At 44.9% G+C, this 19,393-nt stretch overlaps 1 long non-coding RNA gene across 1 annotated transcript; it reads left to right on the top strand.

Annotated features, from left to right (window-relative positions):
- Positions 1-1,754: 1,754 nt before the first annotated feature.
- On the top strand, positions 1,755-6,897 carry LOC122462146. Its single transcript, XR_006284523.1, has 2 exons — positions 1,755-6,156; positions 6,187-6,897. It is a non-coding gene; the product is annotated as an uncharacterized LOC122462146 (long non-coding RNA).
- Positions 6,898-19,393: the final 12,496 nt, after the last annotated feature.

The raw sequence follows: 19,393 nt of genomic DNA on the forward strand, positions 1-19,393 counted from the left end.
AACTATGTTAATGACCTTCCTGCTCCAGAACATACAGGAATCCCGTAATAGCCGCCCACTGCCGGGGGAGAAGGGGAAGGCCAAACCAAGGTCCCCACCGTCCACCTTCCTTAGGGACCCAGTGATGGCGCATGTTACTATTGCAAGCAAATGGGCCATTGGATACAGTAAATGTCCCTACCACCCTGGTCGATCCAAAAGCGGTAGGGGTGGGCAATACTCTTATTCCCACCCCGTCTCTTCACCTCTGTCCGTTTCTATCGGTTCTTTGTTTGACCGTTATGCTTTCCTCCTAAACCCTTGTTCACCTGCTAACCTTTTGGGAAAAGACTTGCTGTGTAAATTAAATTGTATAATCTGCTGTATCCCTTGTGGTGTGTATCTGGACGGGCCTGATCCCACTCACAATGAGGTCCTGGCAGTTTACAGGAGAAGACTGACCCCAGCCCTTCCTCGTTGCAACAGTAACTGCTGGCTAAGGTCTCTCCCTCCTTATAAGCCTTGCGACCCGATCATGCCAACCAGGTTGGATGCATTGGGTCTGCCCAATCCATTAAGATTCACCTAAACCCAGCAAGACCCCTTCCTGAGGTGCAGCAGCACCCTCTATCAAAACAGGCCAAGGGAAAATCCAACCTGTTCTTACCTCCTGCATTCAGCAAGGAGTCATTATTCCTACAGTTAGTGAGTGTAACTCCCCCATTTTATCATGCTGTTAATGTTGCTGTTCTTCCTACCTTTCCTGTTGTTCCTAGCCCTGCTACTATCCTTGCCTGCAAAGCACCGGTGCTGAGGGGTTGTTACCGCCTCAAATAAGGGAAAGGTTGTATTAAGTCTGGACATAAAAAATTAAGGTTATTATTAAATAAGATGCATCTAGATGTAAAGAAATAAATGTGTGTGTATGTAAATATGTGTGTATAAATAAATAAAAGGGGGTTAGTCAAAAAGCCCACCCTCCTTGCTAAATTGGTAGTAAAACAATGCCTGTGCCCATGGAAAGAAATAATACAACAACAACAACAACAACAAAAAAGAATCGGGCCCAGACAAGCAGGCAACCACAGCAGAGGAAAAAGAACAGGAGTACTTGTGGCACCTTAGAGACTAACCAATTTATTTGAGCATAAGCTTTCGTGAGCTACAGCTCACTTCATCGGATGCATAAAGTGGAAAGTACAGTGAGGAGATTTTATATATACACACAGACTATGAAAAAATATACATTGTAAGGAGAGTGATCACTTAAGATGAGCTATTACCAGCAGGAGAGTGGGGTCGGGGGAGAGAAAACCTTTTGAAGTGATAATCAAGGTGGGCCATTTCCAGCACATTTCCAGGAGTTAACAAGAACGTCTGAGGAACAGTGGGGGGGAATAAACAAGGGGAAATAGTTTCACTTAGTATAATGACTCAACCACTCCCAGTCTCTATTCAAGCCTAAGTTAATTGTATCCAATTTGCAAATTAATTCCAATTCAGCAGTCTCTCGTTGGAGTCTGTTTTCGAAGTTTTTTTGTTGAAGGATACTCACTTTGAGATCAGAAATCGAGTAACCAGAGAGATTGAAGTGTTCTCCAACTAGTTTATGAATGTTATAATTCTTGACATCTGATTTGTGTCCATTTATTCTTTTACGTAGAGACTGTCCAGTTGACCAATGTACATGGCAGAGGGGCATTGCTGGCACATGATGGCATATATCACATTGGTAGATGTGCAGGTGAACGAGCCTCTGATAGTGTGGCTGATGTGATTAGGCCCTATGATGGTGTCCCCTGAATAGATATGTGGGCACAGTTGACAATGGGCTTTGTTGCAAGGATAGGTTACTGGGTTAGTGGTTCTGTTGTGAAGAAGTTAAAAGAAAGAAAGTGAGAGGTTAACTCTGTAGTTACTGGAGGAAATTAAGCAGTGAAACTTTGTACAAATGTTAAAAAGGGTGTTATGAAAAAAAAAATTCTTTGGAGAAAGGGCACATTTCTCTGGAAGAATTTCTGTAAATAATCCAGGCAAAAGGTTATTTAAGTGAAATCATTTAACTATGAACAAGTTAGTCAAATTTGCTAAAAAAACACTCCTGGTGTGTACAATCTTTGTTTTATAAGTTTAAGATGAGTTGGTGTTGTTTTAAAATTGTAAAACCAAAAAATACTTTTGCCAGACAAAAGAAACTAGTGTTGTTTAATTTTGGTATTTGGCATTTAATCCTTAAGGTGACTTATCGCTTTACAAGATTTAAAATGTTTTTAAATAAAGGCCAAAGTTGTGGCTGCAGCAGGGCAGTCAAAGCCAGGAAAATGGAAAAAGATTTTAAATCTGTTTTGGTAACAAATAGCAGATAAAAGCTGTAGTCAGTGCCCCACACTAAGTCTTAAGGTGGCTTCGTGTAATCAACGGTCACTTTGCCAAAGGGAAGCCAAAATGGGTTGTGTTTTCCTTTTAAATCAATGTGTGTTTAAAAGCAGAAGATAAAAGTTAATTGTGTCCTTAAAGTCTGTAAGCGGCTGATAACTTTGAATCCAAAAGCAAGCTGAGAATGTCTGTGTTAATGCAAATCACCTACATAATAAAGAAAAGGAGTACTTGTGGCACCTTAGAGACTAACAAATTTATTTGAGCATAAGCTTTCGTGAGTGAGCTACAGCTCACTTCATTGGATGCATTCGGTGGAAACCTGACCTGCCTATAAAACAAATACAGAAAATCATGGGAGTAATTCCTCAGTTTTGCCTGCAAACAGCAAGGGTATTTGTAAAGAAAGGAGTATTTTAAGCAATACTGCCAACAGTGTGTAATCTGCCAGCAACATAGTGTTGGTAAAGCTGTCAAGGTTAGGCAGGCAGCACATCCCCCTTCCTGGGGACCTTTTGTAAATATTCAGACTGATTCAAATGTTTAAATGTTGTAATTGTAAGTATGTGTTAGTTTTAGTAATGTATTTCCCTGTTTAAAAAAAAAAAGGCAGATGCCAAAACTGTTGTAAAACTTTGTTTAAAAATTTCATACCATGATTTGGCATACCTGTGAGTAGCAACAGTGATAGTGGACCTAATGTTATTGGACAAATCATAACAAGTTATGTGCAGCTTTACGGATCCAACACAATCTCCACTGCCCCCACTACCTGCAGTCTGCCGAGACAGTAAAACGTCAAAATGGGATTTTAAAAAATAAACTGGCCAAGATCCGTGCTAAAACAAATTTAAAGTGGCCAAATGCCCTTCCATTAGCATTAATGAATATGAGGGCCACTCCCAATCAAAAGACTGGACTCAGCCCACATGAAATTCTAACAGGGCACCCGATGCAACTATTGGCTGCACCCACACTGGCCCTGGCTCAGATGGACAGTCATTCAATGGATGACACAATGCTTAATTATTGTCAGGCTCTAACGAAATCTGTTAGGTCTTTTTTATATACAGCAGCCCTGCCGCTCACTGAAACCAGGAGACTGGATCTACATAGAGATCCATCAGCGAGGAACTGCCCTGACCCCATGCTGAAAGACCCTTATCAAGTCCTGTTAATTATCAACACTGCTGTGAAGTGCAGAGAATTGACTACCTGCCCATGTTTCTCACTGTAATGGCTCCCCGACTGACGATCGGTCTATCTTTCCTTCTGGCATTGTTGCTCCTTCTGGACAGCAGGAGTGAAGGACAAGGTGAAAAGCCGGTAACCTCTCCCTTATCCACTGACAGAACTACTGTGCATTTGGACTTTGCTAGAAGAACCAAACCATTACAGGGTGATGTGCTAGTAACCTCTCCCCTGCATAATGCTAAACCACGGCTCTTCCAAGAAAGAAGAAGGAACACTCGCTCTGCTGAAACCGCCAAAGTCCAGGGATTCCTGACTACAAAAGACATTAAGAATTGGCCCTGGTGGAAAAGAGGAAGTATTGTTAATTGGCAGGGAGAGAATTGTGGGGACCGCACTTGGAAATGTGGAGTTGAGTGGTGGGTGGTTTTTTTCTGGGGGCTGGGCTCTGTGCTTACTGACAGAATGCACTGCCCTCCCTAATTGGCTTCCAAAGAATAAATACGAAAAACAGCTTGCTGCCCCTGACATTACTCACACCATTCCCTCCACCTCGGTCACCACCCCTAAAATTTACCCGAATACAGATAATACCGTATATTCTCATGAAACCCAATGGCCCGGGCCTTCACATCTTAGTGATTTACTAAAATTTTGTTCAGAAAAAATAATTTTTTTTCAGTTCAGAATAGTTCATATGAGCAAACAATTGAATGGAAAACAAATGGGTCGGTAAAAATAGAAATATATAATATTACTACAAATGAGCCCCAGGAATCAAAAATTAAGATGAATGGGTTCTATGATGGGGTAAATATGATGGCAGCTCCTGAACTCCACAGTGTATTGGACGAAGTAGGCCCTTACTGTTATTTGATCACCCAACTGGTAAATAATCAAACAAATACCCAAAAAGTTTGTTCTGCTGCTGAAAAAAAATTACCTGTACTGAAAATGTGCCGGTCACTGATCATTTGACCTGTACCCTGTTGTAATATACCCCTTCTTATGCCATTCATGCCGATGCCTCTCAGCCTACTGTGAAGGTGTTTAGCCAATCGATGTGGTGTGATACTTCACAGAGGAGAGATGTGTTAGGACATTGGTGGACTGTCATTAATGCTACATTAGGGACCATTAAATTCACATTGCCCTTATCCAGTTTTTAAATTACCTCTACATATCCAAATTGCTCCGAAGGGGCTGCCATCAGGTTAGCACAGCAAAGGGGCTGGGTTTCCCCTAGAAAGAAAAGGGACTTGGCTGGACACCTATGGGATGGTGAAAATAGCATAGTGGCAATCTGGAATATCCATAAAGGTCAGCAACAAGAGGAAAAATTAGGACAGTTGGAAAAAGCCACGGGCCCTATTGCTGGAGCACAGCTAGCTCAGGTTCAGGCTGGTGTTGGTGAATTATACGTTATCTCCACCCTTAGTGCAATGACCCAGAAGCTTATAACAGATATGGTGCTTAATATCGCTGGGGCTGGGAAGGCATTGCAGTGGGACCTGGCTTGTTCGGGAGATCCAAGATTTTCTAAATAACCAGCTAAAGGACATTCAGAAAGACCTCAGACATCAGGGGTGGCCCTCGACCCTTACAGCCACCTCGGGAGTACCATCTGATCTGTGGCCAGGGAGACATACTTGAAGATTCTCTGAGTGGAAATGCAGATGTTCGCAGTGTTCCTTCCAAGCATACAGGCCGGTCGGAGGGACGTGGCTTCCACATACTGAATCCTGCTGGGTCCATGGGGAGGATGCATGTGGGATTGGGAAATTGGGAAGACATTTGGATTGGGAAGACATTTGGGAAATTAAACCACCTGGTATGCCTAACCAATTTGTAGTCAGTGCTCCTGAAATAACACCCGATATCTGGATAGGAATAGAAAATCAATGGACACTCTGGCCGCTAGAACCCCACAACTTCAGTGTGTACCTAAACTGAAGCCAGGAAAAAGTTGTCACTGTTCATGATAACATTTGTTGGGAGGGGATGGAACGTGGGACAACCCTGACAGTTCATCTACTTTTCCAAGCTAATAATAGCTGTGTGCATGTTAAGACCACTACCTTGAATGATGTACATTTTAATCTTACCACTGCTACAGGAAGCCATATCATACATTGGCCTGCAGATAAAATTCTACAATTAGCCCTTAGGTTCCAAATACCCTTTAACTGGACTACTTTAGTACCTGATCAATTCCAAAATTTGCTTTCAATTCTACCAGAGATTCAGAAAATTTTGGACCTACAGGGACAGATTCACATACTCCAAAATATATATCAAGTTGAAAAGAATGCCTTTCATACAGCCTATAGGGAGTCTACCTTATGTATTAAGTATGATGCTTTGTGTTTTATGACTAAGACTATTCAGCAATCTCCACCCCATTGTTTTATTGTCATAGGAATGTCGTTTTTATTACTGTTTGGTATGGGGTTATGTTATTGCTGTTGTAGTAGATGTGTTTATCATTGCCTGCCTGGTCCTAGACCAATTAAGCTCAATGTAAAGGAACAAGTGGCACTAATGATTCTCAATAAACTCTATGGTAACAGGAGACAAGAGGCAGCAATGAATGTTTATGAGGAAATGCAGGTAGGAGGGGAAGAAGACGAGGAAATGCAGGTAGTACGTGAGGAAGAGAGAGAGGAAATTAATAAATTAATGACCATGGAGGTATGATAGACTAAAGTGAGGCCGAAGAGGCCTCAAAGGGGGGAACTGTGAGGGAAAATTAACAGGACATAAAACTCAGGTCAACGCCCTGACTTTGGTCAAGCTTGCCTGCAGGCCGTAAACTGAGATCCTGCTTGCTTATGTGCGTCAAGGGATAGGAGAAGTCACAGTGGAAAGTCCCCCAAACGGAACAATGGTTTTCTGTGCATAAGGGGTATGAAGGGGCAGTATGGAAAAGTCCCCAGGCAGAACAAATTTGCAACAGTCAAGCTTATGACATATATAACCGCAACAGTTGTGTTAGAAAGGTCGCTGACCGCAAAAGAACAGACAGTGAATAACAGGAAGGGCCTAGTGGGAGAGACGCTTGTTTTTGCTTTTGACCAGTGTTAATTTTGCAATGTATTCCAAATAAGGTAATTAATACGGATATATGTGTAATTTGTCTGTGGTTTTAAGCTTTAAAAAGCTGTGTGTGCTTTGCATCGGGGGGCAGCTACTTAGAGCTGTTACCCCTCTGCGCTTGTAATCAATGAAGGAGCCTCAGGCTTGTTCTGATCCAAACACAACGTGTGGTTAATTTTTCCACGACAGGAAGATGTGGCTGTATTATCGCCTGATTTTTCTAAATTTACATATAAACTTAAAATATGGCTTTAACTGGTGTTTGTATATTTTTTTCCTTTCTTTAAATAGGAGTTAGATACAGTGCTCCTATTAGTAATTTCTAAATTATGTGCCAAAAAAACTAGAGTTTTCAGGTGCCTAAGTAGTTCCTGGAATCATGGTTAAAGTTTGCCCCCCGCCCCAGTCTGAAATAGTGCCCTTGTTGTGGCATCAATCTCTGTAAAAGCTTCTTACTTACTAACTACGGAAGCTGGACTTGGGATGGCCCAGAGCAGCCAAGCTCAGCCGAGACCCCTGTATGCACAGGAAAGGACTGGGAAATAAACCCTCAGAGCCAGGGCACAGGGACCTTGGCACAATCAGCCTGCAGGGAAGGCGACTGAGAGGAAATCAGACAATACCATCTATCCAGGGAGGGCAGCTTGAGAATGGGAGGAGGCAGATCACTCTCATTAATTCCCCCAACAGCAGTGGACTATACTGCAGCAGGCAGCGCTCAGGGGAATGTGATGGGAATGGGCCAGAGCAGAGCCCTGTGCATTCTGCAATGCTGCAGCGTTCCCCCAGCTGCAGGATCACGTTCCAGAATCCCAGCTGGCTTTTTAAATTATGGTTGTAGCAAAAATAATCCTGAAAACGTGACCCTGAGTCACACTATTGAGGCGGCAGTGTTTGCCAGAGTCTGCAGAGAGTCTGTATCAGTTGCTCCGAGAAGTGTAACCTGCACTGTCTGTCTCAGTCAGTGTCAGAGGGCTCTGTGGCCAGGAAATCTGACATTTTCCTAATATGCCACAAAATTCAGCATTTTGGTGTGGAATCAGATATTTTGTTGCACCTGGCGTTTTGTTTTGTCTCCCCGCCCTGCTTGGACCTGCCTGCACCTGCCTCTGCATCTTCTCTCACAAGGGGGAGCTAATTTGATTCCAATGCACACTTGCTGTGCTATTTGATGGGACCAGGCAGCAGGAGGTCAGGGAGCCATAGGTGGCATCTGGTTTGCAGTGAGGGAGTGGGGGAAGCCAGAAGCGCAGTCTGGCAAGCAGGGCCACTTCAACCCCACTGTCGGAGCCAAGGCCCAGGGATTGGAGCCAGGCCGCACAGAGAGCAGAGGGAAAACATCCATCTTCCAAAAGACTTACAGTTAGAAATAGTTATCTAGGCATTTTACATCAGAGTGTTTTCAACAGCTTGTGTGGGCTGGGGGACAGGAGGCAGGCTAGCAGCTGGGGGTAGGGTTCCTGGCCCTTTAAGAGCAGTCCAGCTGAGTGAACCAGCTGCCCAGGAGTCAGCAGAATAGTCCCAAATGCCCAGCTCTCTAGAAATCCTATCAATCCCATTCACCCCACCACCACCCCACCACCACACAGGATCATTCCCTACTGTGTGTTCCCTGCAGCAGCCTCCTTTGAAATGGCCCTTCCCAACTCTTATCTACAAGGACTCTATACAGCCAAATGGATCACACTTGGGGAAGATCATCGCCTCTTCCCCTCCTGTTGATCTAGCATGCTAAAGCCCCCTCCTCTCCTGCCGCTATGACCGCATCAGCCCTCCCCCCCCCACACACTGAGTTTCCCTCATAGGCACCTGCCTTTCCCACCTCGCACTCAACATCCTCACCCTCCATACCTCACCCCGCCGCCATCGCTGCTCTCCGCATCCCTCTTACTCCCAACATTCCCCCCAAGCCCTCTCCTTGCTGCTCCCTTTGTCTCTTCCCACTCTTGATTTCACCCCCAGGCTTGGAACAGGCTCCCAGTTCCTCCTACAAGAGTTCCAAAATCTCTCTGATCCATCCCCCACTGTCAGACATCGCTTGGGGCACAAACAAGGGCCCCCATCCCCATCTATCCTGGGCCACTGTTTACATGTCCTATGATGGTAAGTTCTTCTGAGTAGTCTTCAATGGATAGATTCTTTTGGACAGCTGCTTTTGTGTGTGCCTCCAGCTGGTCGATGGCAGACACTCTGACTTCCCTCTGAAACACATGTGCCAGAGATTTCCACCTGCTTTTCTGGATAACTTTAGAGTGAGGGAATTATTGAATCTCAGAGTTTGTTAAAATGCCATTCCATTTAATACCTAGTATTTGTCGAAGGCATCAGCTTTCATGGGCATTTGGGCAGCTGTCCCTTTGATGGATTTCCAGCTTTCACATCCATATATTAAGATAGAGGTAACATTTCAGTTGAAGGTTCATCGTTTGGTTTTTAAGTTGTAGATTTTTCAATGACCAAAACTAGTTTAAACTGGTGAATGCAGCTGGCTAATGTGTGACATTTCCTTCTGGACATACCCATTGGCATGCACATTACTGCCCAGGTATAACAGATTGACTCACTCCTTGTCTTCTAATGTAATGTTTGACTAAGGAGTTGCTGGGGTTTTCATTAGATTCTTAGATTCCAAAGCCAGAAGAAACCATTATGATCATCAAACTCCCCTTTCTTCCAATTGTTATATATATATTTTTATTTATTTTTTATAGCTGCCTTCACTTTGCCTCTAAACCAGGTTGGCTTTTTTTAAACCAGTTCAGTCTTCTTCATCAATTCTGGGACTGTGGCTCTTTAGGCACATCTAGAAAGGTGTTCTTAAATGATTCCCAATCATCAGTGACATATTTCTGATTAATTCTTCCTCCCAGCTGATTTGGCTTATAATTGTTTTCAACTTTCTTTTTCTTGAGTTTGATCTTCATCCTTGCCACACATAAATTAGGGTCACTTTTGACATCAGCTCCTCTGTCCGCTCAGATGTCCTGCACAGCTGATCTAAATTTCCTTAAATACACAGATGGTCAATCTGATTCCTGGTGACTTCATCTGAGGAATTCCAACTTTCTTTATGTATATCTTTGTGTGGGAATGGTGTTCCATTGGTTATGAGCCTTGATTCCGCTCTATCAGTCTTTCATCATTTTGAGTTTGGGAACCAAGGCTGTGCTTTCTCCACTCCGTTGTTGTCATCCCCAACCTAGGAATTGAAGTCCCCCATTATTAAGCAGGGAATTTTGTCAATCAGCATTTGAGGACAATTGTAGGAATGATCTTTGGTCTCATCATAGTAGCTATTTGTTGCTGTATAACGTAGAATTGTCATTTTCTTGTATTTGTTTGAAACCTGGCTTGGCACAATCAGCTGTAAATGGCTCCCAGCCTATGAGTGAATATTCTGCTTTGAAAGTCATAATTAATGCTATTTCCTCCCTCTGAGAGGAAACCATCTTGCCTCTTCAAATATATTATGGCTTTGTTTTCATTTTTAAATTGCTTTTTTTCGGCTCCTGGCCATCAACTTTCACTTATTCCAAGGTTTTTGAGATCAGATTTGTCCATTTATTTTGCTTCTGTGCAGCTTTTGTTGTTACAGCCATTGTTCTAATGCTCCAGAAACCTACACTCATCGTTTGTTTTACCTTCCGTAAAGACCTTCTCGGAATCGTGGCTTCCTGGTGGCTTTTACCATCACTTGCCATTTGTCCCAAGACAGAGACATTACTTTGGCATGGTGTGGGCCAGAATGGCTACCTTGTGTCTGTACCCAGTGGAGAGCTGGAGCCCGTTTGCACTGGTTCGCGTGAACCGGTTGTTAAATTTTGAAGCCGGTTTAGAACCGGTTGTTAAAGGGGTGGGCAAACTCCAGCCCGCAGGCCACATCTGGCCTGCGGGACCATCCTGTCTGGCGCGCCTGAGCTCTTGGCTAGGGAGGCTCCCCTGAAAATCCCTTTTTAATTTTTACTCACCTGGCGGTGCTCCGGGTCTTCAGCGGCACTTCGGCAGCAGGTCCTTCACTCGCTCCGGGTCTTCCGCGGCACTTCGGCGGCGGGTCCTTCAGTGCTGCCGAAGACCCGGAGTGACTGAAGGAACCGGTTCTTCAGCTTTTGGCAGCTCATCACTGTACCTTGACATTTTTACACGGATCGGTTGGTTGGCCTATCCCCAACCCGGAAAGCCAGTGGGCTGCTTTTCATCTGGGCCCCACCCTTTGACTTGTGTGGCTTGAGTAGTTCTACCAGGAGTTAAACTCCCGTTGGCATTCTCTTCCCCCCAGTTACATCTTCCTGAACCCCAGGATTGGCAAAATTCAGCTCTTAGCCAATACCTGCTTTTCTGGCCATTCAAGTGTCTGGACTTTCAGCACTGTACAGAGCTAGATTGGGGATTTTATCCCACCAGGGTGGGGAGATTCTCAGCCCCATGAATCATAGAAGGTTAGGGTTGGAAGGGACCTCAGGAGGTCATCTAGTCCAACCCCCTGCTTGAATCAGGACCAATCCCCAATTTTTGCCCCAGATCCCTAAATGGCCCACTCAAGAATTGAACTCACAACCCTGGGTCAATGCTCAAACCACTGAGCTATCCCTCCCCCCTTGAGACCCAGTGCTCACATCTAGCCCTGGAAGGCCAAGGAGGGGACTCAAAGACCTGACATTTTTAGGTGTAGAATCGCTATTTTAAGTTACTTTGGAGGTTTATTCAGTTTTTTTCTCTCCCCCCTCTGAGCCCTGGGCAGTTGGACTCTTGATAGCTGGGCACTTGGCTTCACAAGGAATAGTGCCAATAACATTTATTAGATTTTTGCAAACTCATCTTCAGTGGAGATGGGGAGCTGGTTCATTGGTTCTGCCTTGTGTTAGAACAGGGTTCTTCCCCTTGAGCTTTTACAGCTTAGCTGCTGGTTTAATGTGTGTGATGTTTTTTGCCGCCCTGTGTTTCCTTTTGTGATAAGGGAGCCTGATTTCTGGCTCTCTGACAGATGTTTAGGGGTTTGCCTTGCCTTTTATGGAATGTTTTTCTGTTACTGGTGTTAGATCATACCATGAAATGAAAATAAACCCAACAAATTCCTCTACCCCAGGGCTGTTAATGTTAGATCCGGCCCTTCTTCAGGAAGTGTACTTAATGAAATGGCTTAGGAACCACGAGACACGCAGGTGGGAAAGGCAGGTCTTTGAATCTCTGCGTACTCTCTTGCTGCCAGAAGTAGGGTGACCATATTTCCCTGTACTGAATACGGGACACCTGGTAAAATTAATCGTATGCAAGCGAGTTCAACAGCAATCAATTCGAACTATGCAGTGCAAACATTCAAATTAACATCAAATTGACTGAGCCCCTGATAAAAAGAAATATTGTGTGGCTGGATTATTTGTATTTACCTTTTTATCTTTAAGGCTTTAAGGTTCACAAGGGGAGGGGTTACACACACCCTATCCCCCCCCGCACACAAACAGAGAGAGGTCACACACACACACACACACACACACACACCCCTCCCATACGCCTCTCTTACATGGGGGTTGACCGACCAACCCGACCCTCCCTGCCCGGCGTTCTCTGCCTTCCATGCCTGGCTGGGCCCCTGGAACGGACCCACCTCACCTGGTACCTGGTGCTGTGTCTTCATGAGGCAAGATGGGGGGCTGGGGGGGCACGCAGCATCACATGCCCCTCCCTTCCCCCCCCCAGATTTCTGTCAGGGTTTACACCAGAATGTGGCCAGCAGCAGCCTTTTGGCACTGTGCAGGAGGGAAGGGACGGGAGCTGCTTCCAGATGCCAGGGCGGGGAGAAGAATGACCTGGCTCATGTCTTTGCAGACCTCATCTCTTCTCCCCCACCTCAAATGGCTGGAAACAGCTTGTCCCTTCCTGCCTGGACAGTGTCGAAAGGCAGCTAACACCTCCAGGTTGCTGCTGGCCACTGACATAACCCAGCCACCTCCTGTGCCCCGGCTACAGTGTGGGCAGGGAGGGGTTAAGCCCTAAGGATGATTCTGCACCAGGGGCCAGGGAACCTGACTGCAGGGACTTCAGTGAACCCAGCCAGAGAGGTGGCTAAACAGGGGAGGGTGCCTAGGGGATGGAGCAGCCCCATGCTCCCTGGGGGCAGGAACCAGGGCTGGAGGGAGGGAGAGGGAGGGGAATGAAGAGGGAGCTATCCCCTTGCCCCGGAGGCTGCTGTGGAGCCTGCAGATTTGGGGCATGAACAGGTTGGAAGTTGCTTCCCGCCCTGTCCCCTCCCGCCACTCCGGAGCTTAGCTGAGGGGCGGAGAGGCTTCCCCATGCCGGCTTTGGCACATGCAGGGCTCCCGGGCACCGGCCCAGCCAGAGGCAGTGGGGGAAGGAAGGAGCCTGCTGGCCAGGCTGCTGGTGAGCTGAGCGCTCTGACCAGGGGCTGGTTCTCCGCACAGAGCTGGGAGTGGGACACGCCCTGCTGGGGGGGATTTGGAGGAGCAGTGGGGATGTGGGGGTGACAGGGCAAAGCAGGGAGAGGACAGCGAGAGGGGGGCACACATACAGGGCCAAAGGGTGGGCAGCAGAGGTGACACGTAACCGGCTGCCACCTGGCGCGTGCCCGCACTCCCCAGACATCGCAGCGTGCAGCCGGCCAAAAATACCGGCCAAAAATGGGACAGGGGTTTGGGCCCTGATGGCTGAGAGCTGGCACGCAGCGAGGGCTGTGCTGATGGACAAGCAGGGGGAGCGGCCTCCCCATGCACTGCATGTTGCCCCGCCACCAGCCTTGCACACCCACCCCCATCGTTGGCCACTGGATCCCCCCACCCCCAGCACTGGTGGGCTGGCGAGCAGGGATCCGGCCAGCAACAGGGCCTACCAGTACTGATGGGAAGAGAAACAGAAAATACAGGACAATTTGCCCATTTTTAAGAAAAAGTCGGGATACCTGCAGGAGGGCTCAAATACGGGACTGCCCCTTTAAAAATGGGACGTCTGGTCACCCTATAACTACCCCATCCCCCTATCCACCTGTGTCTCTTACCATGTCCCACCTGCTCTGTCTGGGATGCCAGCCTCAGTGCACCCTTTGTCTCTCTCATAGACGACTTTGTACTTTCATTTGTCCCACCCCTCACACAGGAAATGCTGTCCCCTAAGCAGGACTGCAAGACCGCTGTCCACTGCTCATTATATATAATCCATCCTTAAGACCCACAGCTTCCACGACACCTATGAGAAATTAGCCTTCTAATAATGGGGCAGTGGGCACAGACGCTGATTTTCCATTGTGCTGGGGGGTGTTCAACCCCTGGCTCTGCCCCAGACCCCGCCCCCACTACACCCCTTGCCCCATGGCCACACCCCCACCTTACCCCCACCCCACCTCTTCCCGTCCCTGCCCTGCCCCACCTCTTCCCACCCTGTTCCGCCCCCTCCCCCAGTGTGCCGCATCCTCACTCCTCACACCTTCCCCCCCAGAGCCTCCTGCATGCAACGAAACAGCTGATCACGATAGGCAGGAGGCGCAGGGAGGAGGGGGAGGTGCTGATCGGTGGGGCCCACTGGTGGACAGGAGGTGCTGTGGGGAGAAGAGCACCCACCATTTTTTCCCTGTGGGTGCTCCAGCCCTGGAGCATCCACGGAGTTGGCGCCTATGGCAGTGGGAACAGGTCATGTATTTAATACAGTGTTATGCTAGCAGTTAGGTGGAATCTCTGTGAGGAGTCATAGATCACCCAGATCCATTGTGATCACCCAGTCCGATCCCTTACACACTACAGGCCTGAGACCTGCCCCACAATAATCTCCAGAGTGGATCTTTTAAAAAAACATCCAGACTTGATTTAAAAATTGTCAGTGATGAGAATTCACCATGACCACTGGTAAGTTGGTCCAATGGTTAATTACTCACTGTTAAAAATGTACACCCTATTTCCAATCTGAATTTGTCTCGCTTCAGCTGCCAGACACTGGACACTGGTATACCTTTCTCTGCTAGGCTGAAGAGATCATTATTACATATTTGTTCCCCATGATGGTAATTACAGACTGTGATCAAGTCACCACTTAACCTTCTGTTTGTTAAGCTAAATAGATAGACTCATGAAGCTCAGTCCCTAAAGGCAAGTTTTCTAATCCTTTAATTGTTCTTGTGGCTCTTTTTTTAATCCTCTCCAATTTATTGGCATCATTCTTGAACTGTGGGCACACAGTATTCCAGCAGCTGTCACACCAGTGCCAAATACAAAGGTAATATAACCTCTCTACTCCTATTCAAGATTCTCCAGTTTATGCATCCCAGGTTTGCATTAGCCATTTTGGCCACAGAGTCTTCCTCGGAGCTCATGTTCAGGTGATTATCAACCACAACCCCCAAATCCAAATGTATCATTCAGGATAAATGTAAGAAACAATTAAGTTCCTTTTATGCACTTTATAGCTGAAACAATAGAAGCTACCACACAAAACACAGGCCAAACTAAGGCCATTTAGGAATCTAAGCTATGTGGACAGAAGAGTTTCACTAGGCGATGAATGTAAATGCAGGTGGGCTGGGTTTTGTTTTTGGTGGAGCTGTGCCAGGGAGGGGACCCAGACACAGCCAGAAACAACACAGAGGCAGCCAGAGAAGGCTGCAGAAAGTCAAGCACAGCCACTTGGAGTGTGGCCTTCAAAGAAAGCTAAGAGAAAATATTTTGGGCAGAGAACTAACTGGAAAAAGAGGCTTGGAATACTGAGCAAGAAAACTGTCCCCTGCTGTCTGATTCCTGCTGTGTTCAGGCAAACAAGACTTTGTATATTCTTTGTAAATAAACAGGGTTGCCTCATAGAAATACCTGATTCCATCATCCATTTCTTCTTGTAAAGGAAACAATGCACAAGACCCCAAATACTGGCTATCTGCTCAGTTCAAAAAGGTCAACGAAGGCAAAACTACTAAACGCTTTGCATTTGTGACATATCCCTTTTCTCCCCCTATGTATGTGTATTTTTAGAGTGTGAGCTCTTTGGACAGGACCCATGACTTCCTACGTGTTTGTAGAGTACCTTGCCCAGTGCAAGTGCTGCTGTAGTAATAATGGTGGTGGTGATGATGGTGGATGATGTGGTAACAGAACAACAGGATCCCAAATGCTAAGGGCCAGATTTTCAAAAATGGTCTCCACTTTCATAGAACCATAGGACTGACGGAGACCTCAAGAGGTCTTCTCGTCCAGTCCCCTGCACTCAACACAAGACTAAGTATTATCTAGACCATCCCTGACAGGTATTTGTCTTTAAAATCTCCAATGATAGAGATTCTACAACCTCCCTGGGCAATTTATTCCAGTGCTTAACCACCCTGACAGTTAGGAAGTTTTTCTTCATGTCCAACCTAAACCTCCCTTGTTGCAGTTTAAGCCCATTGCTTCTTGTCCTATCTTCAGCGGTTAAAGGGAACAATTTTTCTCCCTCCTGCTTGTAACAACCTTTTATGGACTTGAAAACTGTTATTGTGTCCCCCTTCAGTCTTCTCTTCTCCAGACTAAACAAACCCAATTTTTTCAATCTTCTCTCATAGGTCATGTTTTCTAGGCCTTAAATCATTTTTGTTGCTCTTCTCTGGACTTTCTCCAATTTGTCCACATCTTTCCTGAAATGTGGCTCCCAGAACTGGACACAATACTCCAGTTCAGGCTGTATCAGCACGGAGTAGAGCAGAAGAATTACTTCTTGTCTTGCTTACAACACTCCTGCTAACACGTTCCAGAATGTTTGCTTTTTTTTTTTTTTGGCAACAGTGTTACACTGTTGACTCATATTTAGCTTGTGATCCACTATGACCTCCAGATCCCTTTCCACAGTACTCCTTCCTAGGCAGTCATTTCCCATTTTGTATATGTTCAACTGATTGCTCCTTCTTAAATGGAGCACTTTGCATTCATCCTTATTGAATTTTATCCTATTCACTTCAGACCATTTCTCCAGTTTGTCTAGATCATTTTGAATTTTAATCCTATCCTCCAAAGCACTTGCAAACCACCCCCACTTGGTATCGTCCGCAAACTTTAAAAGTGTACTCTTTCTGCCATTATCTAAATCATTGATGAAGATATTGAACAGAACCAGACCCAGAGCTGATCCCTGTGGGACCCCTCTTGATATGCCCTTCCAACCACATATGCACCACCAGGTAGCTCCATCTAGGTTGTATTTCCCTAATTTGTTTATGAGAGGGTCATGCGACACCATATCAAAAGCCTTACTAAAGTAAAGATATACCACACCTTCTGCTTCCCCACATCCACAAGGCTTGTTATCTTATTAAAGAAAGCTATTAGGTTGGTTTGAAACAATTTGTTCTTGACAAATCCATGCTGACTGTCACTTATCACCTGATTATCTTCATGGTGTTTGCAAATTGATTGCTTAATTATTTGCTCCATTATCTTTCTGGGTATTGAAGTTAAGATGACTGGTCTGTAATTCCCCAGGTTTTCTTTATTCCCCTTTTTATAGATTGGCACTATATGTGCCCTTTTCCAGTCCCCTGGAATCTCTCCTGTCTTTCATGACTTTTTGAAGATAATTGCTAATGGCTCAGTCAGCTCCTTGAGTATTCCAGGATATATTTCATCAGGCCCTGGTGACTTGAAGACATTTAACTTGTCTAAGTAATGTTTAACATGTTCTTTCCCTATTTAGCCTCTGATCCTACCTCATTTTCATCAGCATTAAGTTGGATGTCCAATTGCTACTAAACTTTTTGGTGAAAACTGAAACAAAAATGTAATTTAGCACTTCTGCCATTTCCACATTTTCTGTTATTGTTTTTTCCCCCTCATTGAGTAACGGGTCTACCCTGTCCTTGGGCTTCCTCTTGCTTCTAATGTATTTGTAGAATGTTTTCTTGTTACCCCTTATATCTCAAGCTAGTTTAATATCATTTTGTGTGTTGACTTTTCTAATTTTGTTTCTACATACTTATGTTATTTGTTTATATTCATCCTTTGTAATTTGACCTAGTTTTCACTTTTTGTAGGACTCTTTTTGAGTTTCATATAATTGAAAATCTCTTGGTTAAGCCAGAATGGTCTCTTGCCATACTTCCAGCCTTTCCTCTTGTGCCCTTAATAACATGTCTGTGAAAAACTGCCAACTCTCTTGATCTTAAGGCTTGTCTACATTGGCAATTTACAGCACTGCAACTTTCTCACTCAGGGGTGTGAAAAAACAGCCCCTGAGCGCAGCAGTTTCAGTGCTGTAAAGCACTGCACCAGTGCTGGGAGCTATGCCCCTCATGGAGGTGGTTTTTTTAGAGAGCTGGGAAAGCTCTCTGCCAGTGCTCTGCTGCGACCACACAAGCCACATGAAAGCGCTGCCGCGGCAGCGCTTTAGCATTGCCAGTGTAGACTAGCCTTAAGACTTGCTTCCCAGGGGATCTTACCTACCAATTCCCTGAGTTTGCTAAAGTCTGCCTTCTTGAAATCCATTATCTTTATTGTGCTGTTTTCCCTCCTACCATTCCTTAGAATCATTAACTTTATAATTTCATGATCACTTTCACCCAGTTGCCTTTCACTTTCAAATTCTCAACCAATTCTTCCTTATTTACCAAAATCAAATCTAGAACAGCCTGTAGCTTTCTCCACCTTCTGAAATAAAAAATGGTCTCCAATACAGTCCAAGAACTTGTTGGATAATCTGTGCCCTGCTGTGTTATTTTCCCATCAGATGTCTGGGTAGTGGAAGTCCCCCATCACCACAAAGTCCTGTGCTTTGGATGATTTTGTTAGTTGGTTTATAGAAAGCCTCTTCCACTTCTTCTTCCTCGTTAGGTGGTCTGTAATAGATCCTACCATGACATCACCTTTGTTTTTTACCCCTTATATTCTTACTCAGAGATTTTCAACAAGTCTGTCTCCTATTTCCATCTCAACCTCAGTCCAAGTGTATACATTTTTATATATAAGGCAACACCTCCTCCCTTTTCCCCTGCCTGTCCTTCCTGAGCAAGCTGTACCCTTCCATTAAAACTTTCTTAAGTACAATTTCGTGCCTTCAAAAAATTGAGTCAAAATTTTTGTATTCTCAATGAACTGTAGGTGCCAATGTTAGAAGTTAGACTTTGAGCTACTGCTATCTGTGCCCCCAGTTTCTTATGTGCACAGAAATAATTTTAGAGCACTCCCCACTAGTGGTTAGACTGGTGTAACTACAAGCAGAGTTTGGCTCAGAGTTTCTGTTTCTGATACACACCCAGAGCAGTGTAAACATGGGAACATGTTTTTTCATAGCAGTGGCTGAAGGAGATCTGGCTGCTTCATCTTGTAGAGTAAAAAGTAAAAATAAAGCAATAAAATTAGCAAAATAGCATTTTAAACGGGTGTCATTTGGGGCAGGTTGATTCCCGCTCCTAAGAGGAGCTTGGCAGAATTCAATATTTTTTTAATAGTTTCAATGGATAATATCAATGTTCTTTTTTAAGCTTTTAAATTCGTTTTGATTGATTTAAACGTCAGTTGCAGGCAGTTATGAAGGATTAGACAATAATCATGTTATCCCAGTAAACATCGAGATTCAAAAAGATAAAACTTTACAGCCAATAAAACACAAATTGTCAATATCACACGTCAAAATATACAAAGGAAATATCATTAAATCAAATTTAATAAATTCTCAAGAAGCGTTTTTGTTACTTTGCATATCTGCACATTTCAAGTTTTATGGATGGGTCGTTTTCTTTGTGTATGGTGAAATCGATGTTTAGTGACATTTACTGTACATTGAATCACTGCTAAAGATT

Source organism: Chelonia mydas, chromosome 10 (genome assembly GCF_015237465.2).
Source record: "Chelonia mydas isolate rCheMyd1 chromosome 10, rCheMyd1.pri.v2, whole genome shotgun sequence".
NCBI classification, from domain to species: Eukaryota; Metazoa; Chordata; order Testudines; family Cheloniidae; genus Chelonia; species Chelonia mydas.